This window comes from Gavia stellata, chromosome 27 (assembly GCF_030936135.1).
Source record: "Gavia stellata isolate bGavSte3 chromosome 27, bGavSte3.hap2, whole genome shotgun sequence".
NCBI classification, from domain to species: domain Eukaryota; kingdom Metazoa; phylum Chordata; class Aves; order Gaviiformes; family Gaviidae; genus Gavia; species Gavia stellata.
The window spans coordinates 6,378,961-6,388,099 of NC_082620.1; positions in this window are offsets into that span (position 1 = coordinate 6,378,961).

Genomic DNA, 9,139 nt, shown 5'->3' on the forward strand with positions numbered 1-9,139 from the left:
TATATCTGCCAGCAGAGTCTCTGGGCAATTTAATAATAAATATATGCCAGGCAGATTATCAGAAATAAGATATCGAGACAGCATGATTTCCTATGGCACCCAGAATAACAGAATGGTGTTCCACCTCACAATTTACACTGAATATTCATGACAATGTGTCCTAGAGAGTCTTCTCCTGAGGGGTGCTCAGGGCATATTCTGAAGTCTGGGGCAGATCAAAGGTAATCTGCTTTTGTTCATCCCAACAGCAAAAAACCCCAATCTTACCCTCTTTGCAGCTTTCCTATTGTGTTTAATCTTTAGTACACAGGTATGTGTGGTATACAGTATTCTTTGACAAAGAACTAACTTAGCTACAGTGGCAAAGCAGGGCTTGGGGAAGCAGGGAATGTCTTGAACAGAGTTTCACAGGTAATTGCTGCCGATCTATCAAGCCAAAGTCAATGTTCAGGTTTTTAATGGAATAGAATATGAAGCTGATGTTTGCTGCCAAAACCTGCTGAAAGACTCCTGTCGAAAATGCCAGGGATAATGAGGGAAACCAGGGTATTTTATGTTAAGACACTTTCAAAATTAAGTAATACAAAATGCATTACTAGCATTGTAGGCCCAACTGTCAGTCCTTGTGTGACGAGTGAAGGCATTCTCTCAAAAAGGAGAGAGAATTTCAGAAAAAATATCAGGTAAAGGATATAAGCTCTCATGATGTACATTCACTTCTGGAGGCATATTAAATGGCCTGCATGGCAAATGCAAATTACAAGTATTCTTCATCTATAGACCTCTTTATGACGAAAGGGTCTAGAAGTGAAAATAATCTCAAGATCTTATCCTCTCATGCTGACGAAGTGTGAAGAAAGTATATTGTATTAAGCAATGAACATTGTAAGGAGCTCATCTGATGTGGCTGAAAGCTAAGGCCAAAATATATGGGATCTGATGTAGACAGCACCCCTTGCACCTTGTTGGAAAGTATCTGCAGGATTGTTAAATGCACAAAGAATTCTGTCGCCTGTTTGTCAAATACAGGAATAAGCACTGATCATCCTAAAGTATCAGATGAGATCTAGGAATATCTCTTAAAAACATATTTTAAAATACTGTAGCATGACTACGACCCATCCTGTTGCAATTAACAAGCAGTATCAAAGCAATAGTCATCATCGTGCTTACCTGGCAGCTTACCTCACCAAAGCTTTATACAAACACCAATTAACCCTCTCAACAATGCTGCAAAGTGTCATTATGTCTATTTCAGAGATGAAGCAACAGAGAGAGAGAGAGGCAGAAAGATTTGCCCAAGATTGCACAGCAAGAGAAAAGTTCAAGAGTTTAAGGCTTTCAAGTCAGTATTCCTTTGTCCATGCTGTGGCAGAATCTACCCTTGTCTGTGGGTGGAGTTTTGTGTTTATTGCCATTGCTTTTGCATTTCTGGTGGATAGGGAAAATTGAATATCTTCTTGCATTTGTTTTTCACTTTGGTTGTGGGGTTTTTTGTTTGTTTTTTTACAATGTGCTAGAGACTGGACAAAATCTCCTTGGCAAGCAGGGACCTTCCAGCAAATAGGACATAGACTTTGAACAAACGGTTGTGAAGAGTTTGTAGACTTCTGCCTTTGTTTGGGTTTTATATGGTGCTGATGGGGTAAACTCAGTAGGTCAGCTTAGCTCCTTTTGGCTACAAACCATTCCTGATCTAACTTTTGGGGGTTGCTTGGGGGCTTCTGTGGAGGGTTTCTGTTAGCGCTGAACAGACAGGTCAGACCAGGAATATTTGTGCTGTTCAGGTGGACTATTCACTCCACATTACTCATGGTGAGGTACGGGTCATGGAAGTCACATGGCAGCATTTCTACTCTTTGATTGACTAGTAAAGCTTTCCGGCATGAAAAAAAAATGAAAAACAAGTGATTAATAGCAAATCTTAGGGCTTACCAGCTAACTACGGTGCTTTCCATGTGAATAAGCACATCCCCAAGCGTCAGAGCAAACAGACCCAGAGCAGAGGCATTCATGGGTCTCCCAGATAATCTTCTGCAAGTTTGAATGAATCAAAAAATAAGTCATCTATGCAATCCTTACATCGGCCTAGCATTTTGGATCGCCTTTGGCATCATTTAAAGGTTACAAAATTATCTGTTTTTTAAAGCCAGGTCTTCTCTTCAGCCACAATGCTTCCCTGGGGGTTTACCTGCATTCAAAGGATTATTACTATGCTTTTTAAAGTTTTCAGCACTGGTAGCCTGTATAGAGCTGCTTGTATGTTTGCTGTTGGGGCATTGGGTCTATGACTTTGCAATTACCGACTCAGGCATGGCTAGAGCTATTCTGTGAGAAGGTGAAGGAGTCCTTCAGAGGTTTCTGATGGAAAATGTAGTATTGCACCTGAATTTAACCCAAAAAGCATCCATCTAGAAAGGTATGACAGCTGACACAGCCACTTACGTAATAGCTAGTTTCAGTTACTGATTTGCTAATGACTGTTTTGCCCTTGCGCAGTTTGTTCCCGGTTTCTTCATTCCCCTCCTTCCTAGTTGCCATACTGTAGTACCTCTTCCTCTTGTTGACATCTGTTCTAGTTCCCAATAGGAAAGCCTGAAGTTACTGGATTGATTAACTCCGGTGAATTGCTACCAAGCACTGCATTGCGATCTCTCTCTTGGGTACCAAGAAGAGTAGGAATTGCCAGGGAAGATCTGCTTGCCTACTGCCAGAACACAGGAGCCAGACGTACTATCTACCACTTTCTCCAGGAGCTTGGACAACTGCTTGGGGAGATTTGGGCTTCATTTATGATGGAGTTACAGTATCTGTAATTCCAGGATGGTTGCATCGTGCACATCCACAGAACAAGAAGCTGGAGTAGGATTAAAAAAAGTCCACTAGCAAGCAGGATTTCACCAGCCTGTGAATCTTTGAAATTGGCTGAGGGGCTGACAGGTCTGAACAGGCGGAACAGCATCTATGAAGGCCTGTGACTAAAGAAACAAGAACAGAGAACAGGAAGAGAAACAAAAAAGCAGGTGTTATCCCAGAGGGATGACAGAAGCAGCTACAGACATCTTACTCAGAAAGGTGAGTGAGTGGAAATGAATGCTTGGTCATACTGGAAGCAAGCAGGATTTTGCTACTGAGGCTGCATTTTTAACCCTATGCGCCTCTGGTGGAGGCTTAATGAAAAGCAGGGGTTACACGGGGCCTCTTCGTACCCAGGGTTGTAATTAAGGAATATTGAAATGGCTGGTGACTAGCAGAATATGCATGTGCTCATTGCTGTGATTTCTGGGGTTTGTAAGGATGTGCCAGCTAGCTTTAGCCTTGCTAACTCAGGCACTGCTGGTGCTAAAACCAGAGCACTAGGGAGCTCAGCACAAGTTAAGGAGTGTTTACCTACTTCTTGAGCAGGTTTGGCAGCCTTTGCAGCAACTGAAGCTGCTTTGGCTAGATGCAAACCAGTGCGAAAGGGACGCCGAGGTACACCAATGCTATCCTATTTCTGCAGGCATAGCTCACTGTGGTGTCAAGATATAGATCCCCTCAGCCACGGCTCAAAGCATCGCACAAGCAAAGCAATGAATGTTGGGATCCTCAGAAGAAATTTTAGTGAACAGCGCTCCAACACAGAGCTTCCAGGAGACGAGGAAAACACCTGAAAATGAGAGTCAGGTCAGCAATATTTGGGGCAGGATCAAAAGGAGACATTAAGCAATGTTTGAAAGCTCTCCAGGGCAGGGACTGCCTTTGTTCTGCCTCTTGCATAGGACTGAACAAGCTGTCAGCACTTCCATAATACCTCTGAGCACTGCTCCTTTCTCCAGTAGGACAGCAGAGAAACAATTTTGTGTTCTGCTTTGAAAAGACAACAAAGTGGTTCTGACTAGTAAGAACTGGGGAAGAAACACAGGAGGCAGAGCCTGATGCATGCCAATCCAAGTCCATACACAGCGCAGCCAACCAACAAATGCAAAGAGGAAACACTGGGAGTTTCCTTTTTCTATAGTTGCCCACAGAAGTTTGTCTGCCTTTGAGTGGGAGGAGGAATAGACTGGCTCATCCAGTGGCCATGAAGAAAGCACTGTGAGGGAGTTTCCACAAAGCCAGAGAAGACAAGTCGCACTGATTTCAGAGAGAGGAGAACTGGGTTGGTATGCTGTGTCCTGTGTAATGAGAGAATATATGGGAAGATGGTTTGACAGAGTAACCTGGAGCATTCCAGGAGAATAAACGCCATTCATGCAGGAACAAGTGACGTGAGTAAAGCACGATTTGCTAAAAATCAAGATTAAACTGCAGATCTACAAAGCCGGCTGAAGGCAGGAGGGTGCAGGATCTGCTCCGTACCCCTTCCATTGCTAGGGGAAGGGGATGCCAAAGGCTGCTCTTCTCAGCTCATAGACTGAAGAACAATATAGACAAAAGAGTGGGGAATCTCTGGAAAACACAGGCGAGTTGAGGAATAATAGAAAGTAATGAAACACTTAAGTGTGAGAGAGCACGATAATATGAAACAAATGCAGCAAGGGAGAAAGTTAATAACTGAAAGACAGTTTGTGTGGTTAGTGGACAGCAAATTACAGTGAAGTTTGCAGTATGGTATGGCAACAGGGAAAGCTGCTAGAAGTGGGGGGATTTTGATGTGTCATTTCAGTTCGCTAATTTGTTTTAGGCCTCTCAGTGCAACTTTCAACCAACTGGGAAAGTCTTCATGAATGAGCAGCTAAAGTGTCCTCTCTTGTTCCTGTGTAAGCCAAAAAGAGTGTGATTTACATGATTAGGAAAAGCACTCTTATCTGTCTGGTCAGACTCATCTCACTGCAATTCAGTGTTCTAACAAGAAGTCCAGACAGTGTGGCACCTCTTGTTTTGGACATTTAAAATGAGATTGGACAAAATATTAATATTTGAGCTCTAGAGGACTAGCCAGTCACAGCAAGAGGGACTAGCTAGAGATCAGCACTTTTTTTCACATGCACCAGCTGTAAGGAAATATTCAAGGATAAAAAAAATTGTCTGGTAGTAGATTTCCCTAAGTGCCTGAGTCCATTTCACAAGGAACGTTAATTCACTGAGTAACTCTTTTGCCTGTGTGAAGTAGCTAAAGTCTCTTCTCTTTGTCTGTAGGATACTCTTTGTACCTTTCTTCTGTTACTCTGAGCTGGTGCTGATACTAAGACAGGCACGTATTCACAGGCACATTTGTACAGTCGTGATTTTCATTTCTGTTTCAGCAGTCTATCAAATGGGTGAGAATTGTATTATCATCCATGCTGAGTGTGCACAATAATCAAGGCTAGTGTAGAGCCAAGGGTCAAGAGTGTGGAGTTTGGACAGTTCCTTTCATACGTGACAGCAACGTAAAAGCTTAAAAGCAAAATGACAAGATTCCTTTATTTTGTTTACCTGTAGTGTCTTGGTCAACTAAATGGGATCCAATTCCATTAAGCCCAACTGGGGAACAAATTGCAATTCAGGGAAAGGGGTTTGAAAGCTGATGGTGTGGGAGGCATCCTTCTGTGTAAAGCATAACTTGTCCAGAGGGTGTATTCAACCATTAACATTTGCTGCTGCTATACAGGGTGTGCAATATACTGACTCCTCTCTTCCATTGCAGTACTACGAGCACCAATAGTCATTTTCTGCCCCACTGAAAATTATAGCATAGCCTTTTTGCAACCGTAAAGGACTTTCTCATGAGTGTTATCTCTCTGTAATCTGTTTCTATATTTTGAAAGAAACACCAACTTACTTTTTAAACAGCAAAAGAGTTCTCTTCCCCTCTCCTCCCAGTTCAGGATACAGGATGACAAATGAGCAAGTGCAAGCAGAAATGGTATCTTGCTTGAGGGACAGCGTTGTCTGCACATCCAGTTCTTCTCCATTTCCTGCAGGAAAAATTCATGGCTGGCTCAGAAGGTATTGTTCTGATGTGTTGCCAGAGAATCTCTACACTGAGGCCTGCAGCCATAATGAAGCAACAAAATTTGTCTTGTGTATGTTCGTTGTGCAATAATTTCATTGTCAAGGATTTATTGTTGCCATTTTCTATTGCACAACATAAAATGAAGAGAGAAAGAAGGGTGGGGACAAATAAATGGACGTGACAGAATTAGGTTTTCAGTGTTCTGAGTTTTTTAATGAGAATATAACTACTTACCTCTTCATCGATCAGTGACAAGTGGCTCTGCTGTAGCTGTTCATTCAAGAGCCAACGGGATTTTTTTTAATCAAGAGTTTAATTTTTACACCCTGAAATACTGGCTTTTTTTAAAATTTAAAACATTTTCCAAATATTTTTGTGACATTTCCTTTTAATACCAAAGAGGGGTAAAACACATTCATAGCAGCTGTTTAATAGGATTCTCATCTTTTAGAATAATCGTTTTAAAATTTGAGATTAATGTTCTACATGTTCTGGTTTTCTGGAACAAAGTCCAGCACAAAGCAATTTGATTGAAATCAGTCAAAACCAGAAGAGTATGTTTTCCCTGATCTTTGTCCTTTCTCCCTTCTTTTTGAATTCAATTTCACAAGAAATTTCAATTGTTTTTGCAAATGACAGTATTTCACAACTTCCAAAGTGATAGAAAATCCGGTTCCAGCCAATTTTAAAAGGCAGGCAGGAGCTCTGCTGGTCTGATTCGGAGCTCTAAACATCGTCCATACCCAGAGTATTTATATTTTCATATAACAAGCTTCTTGCAAAACCATTGCAGAGCTGTTTTCCGACTAGGCAGATGGCAGTACTAATTATGCAAGCAATCTGAGGTGCTTGTGTTTTAGCAGTCCCAGAATTCTGAATCTACTTCTGCATTACTTCTGCAGACTTTTGCAAGTCTTAACTAAGCAGTATTACAAAACCAGGGTGTTCTGATTTAAATTGAGTATCATGGTTGATTTAGTCTATTCAAATCTCAACATCTGAAGAGTTAAATTCTTAATGGGTATGGGATAGCCCACTACAGATGAGCAATAGTCTTGGAGAAGCAGGAAGAAATCCACTGCCACATGTGCCTTAGACTGAGTAGCTGATCATTTCAGATTACACTGAGGTATGTAATTCCTCAAGCACACCTGTGGAAACCTTAATGGCCTCAATTACTAGTGATCATGCAAGCCTCCGGAAATCGTGAAAAGAAGGCAGAAAGCTAGTTCCCTGATGGGAAAGTTCAGAGCAGAAAGAACCTTACAGGATCCGTGGTTACTTCCCAAGGTATTTGTAGAAATTGTGGCTAAAAAGCTAGTCTAGCCATGGAAAAAAAAATGAACACATCACCACCACTCAAACCAACTTTAACTCAAGTGTAACCTTAGTGTTAACTTGTTTGTCCAGTTCATTCACTTCCTATTATTCCCTGGATCATGCTTTGAATAATTTCCATGATCTGTTTCTTAAGTCCTGCCCCTTTTGATGTCATCAATTTGATCCATATAGGCTGGACAGCTCCCAATGTATCTTCAGTTAGAAAAGGAAATCTGAAAGCTTTGGACCAAGACTTGTCTTCTGTTCAGGATAAAGTCGAAGGCTGAGTTTAGTGGCTCCTTTAAACACTCAAAGATAGAGTTTCTGCCAAGGTACAGTGGGGTGTTTTGCAGTTTGGTCTTAGTTGTTTTACTGTGTATTGCTGTATATATGTATGCTTGAAATGTCGATACAGATTCCTATATACATGGTTAAATATTTGACTACATGACATTGATGTGTAAGTGTTTAGTATGTGTTGAGCATTGAGTTGCTGTGATAATACAGGAACGTATACTTGTTTGTCACTACTGTATAACTTCCACTGACTCTCTCATATCCTGTAGCCTCTCTCCAGGCACTTACCACAGACAAGACAGGCAACTGGTCACTGTTGCTTTTACATGTTTTGTTAAATCTCTGACTGCAATTGCTATGTTAAATAAATTAGTGGTAGGCTGATCTGGGAAACCAGTGGAGAGAGGATGTTCTGTTGCCTGTACACATGTGTTTTGAAAGATTCCCTCTGGCTTTTTGCATTATCATACGCTTTTTCATTCTAGTTATTTTAAGAATGCAGAGTCAAATGGTATGAACTAACTAGCCATAGCCTTAAAAGCCAAGTCAGAATGTCTGAAAACTGTGTATTGTCTCTGAAAGCCATGGTTTGAATGTTTACAGGTGTTTTTTTAGATTCAAAATGATAAATAGAAAGAGTGTGTTTGATAGATAGTTACTTTTGGTAACTATCACCTTTTATTCTGCTTTTTCTCATTAGAGCAAGGCTGACTAGTGAGATTAATACAACAGTAACAAATTAAATTTTCCTGGTTTATTCTCACACAGTTTTCATTGCTATCTTAAAATACCCTAAATATTTAAGGACTCATTCAATATATTTCTTAACATACACTGCAGCTTATTTTCATTTATTCTTATCTAAATAAAGTGAGAAAGAAAGGATTGAATAAGATAACAGTTTAACATGTGAGTTAGCATAAAAGTTTAATCTAAAAATGTGTAACAATATGGGGTAGCAAGACTACCATGGATTCGTTTCTGGAGTTTGCCACAGATAGTCCTTTTTGACCGAAGAAACATTCAGATGTAAGCCTTCAGCTGTAAGGTTGGCTGATAAAATTTGTGACCAGTGGTTCAGAGTACTATGGCTCTGTATAGTCTGTGTGGGAGTAACAGCTTAACTATATATGCACAATGCAGAAAAACAGTGTTTCCTTGTAGCGAAAGTGGAATTGCTCATTTCCCACTTCAATTCTTTATCTCACATGTTTTCTTGTAATTGTTCATGCCCTTTTTTTAATATTTCACTTTGCTTGGGCTTCCTGTACTTGTTCAATAGCAAGTATATCTAAGAAATTTGAAAAATCATTTGTCATCTTTAATTATGAAAGCATAAAGGGGGTGCATATGCCTTTGAGTTATTTTTGTATTATTGTTAAACAATATCTTAGAAAACACAAGCATGGTATGTGTTATGGTCTTTGGGAAAAATAAGTTGTGATAAACTGGGTTTCCTTGTCAGATAATACACTTCTGTGGGCTATTTTAAAGCTAATCTGGTATGCAGCTTTTGGAATGCTCTTCACTGTTTAAGGATTATTCCTAATCTTTCTGACATGAATAGGTACACTGAAGAGACTGTTTTAGCAGCTTGTAACG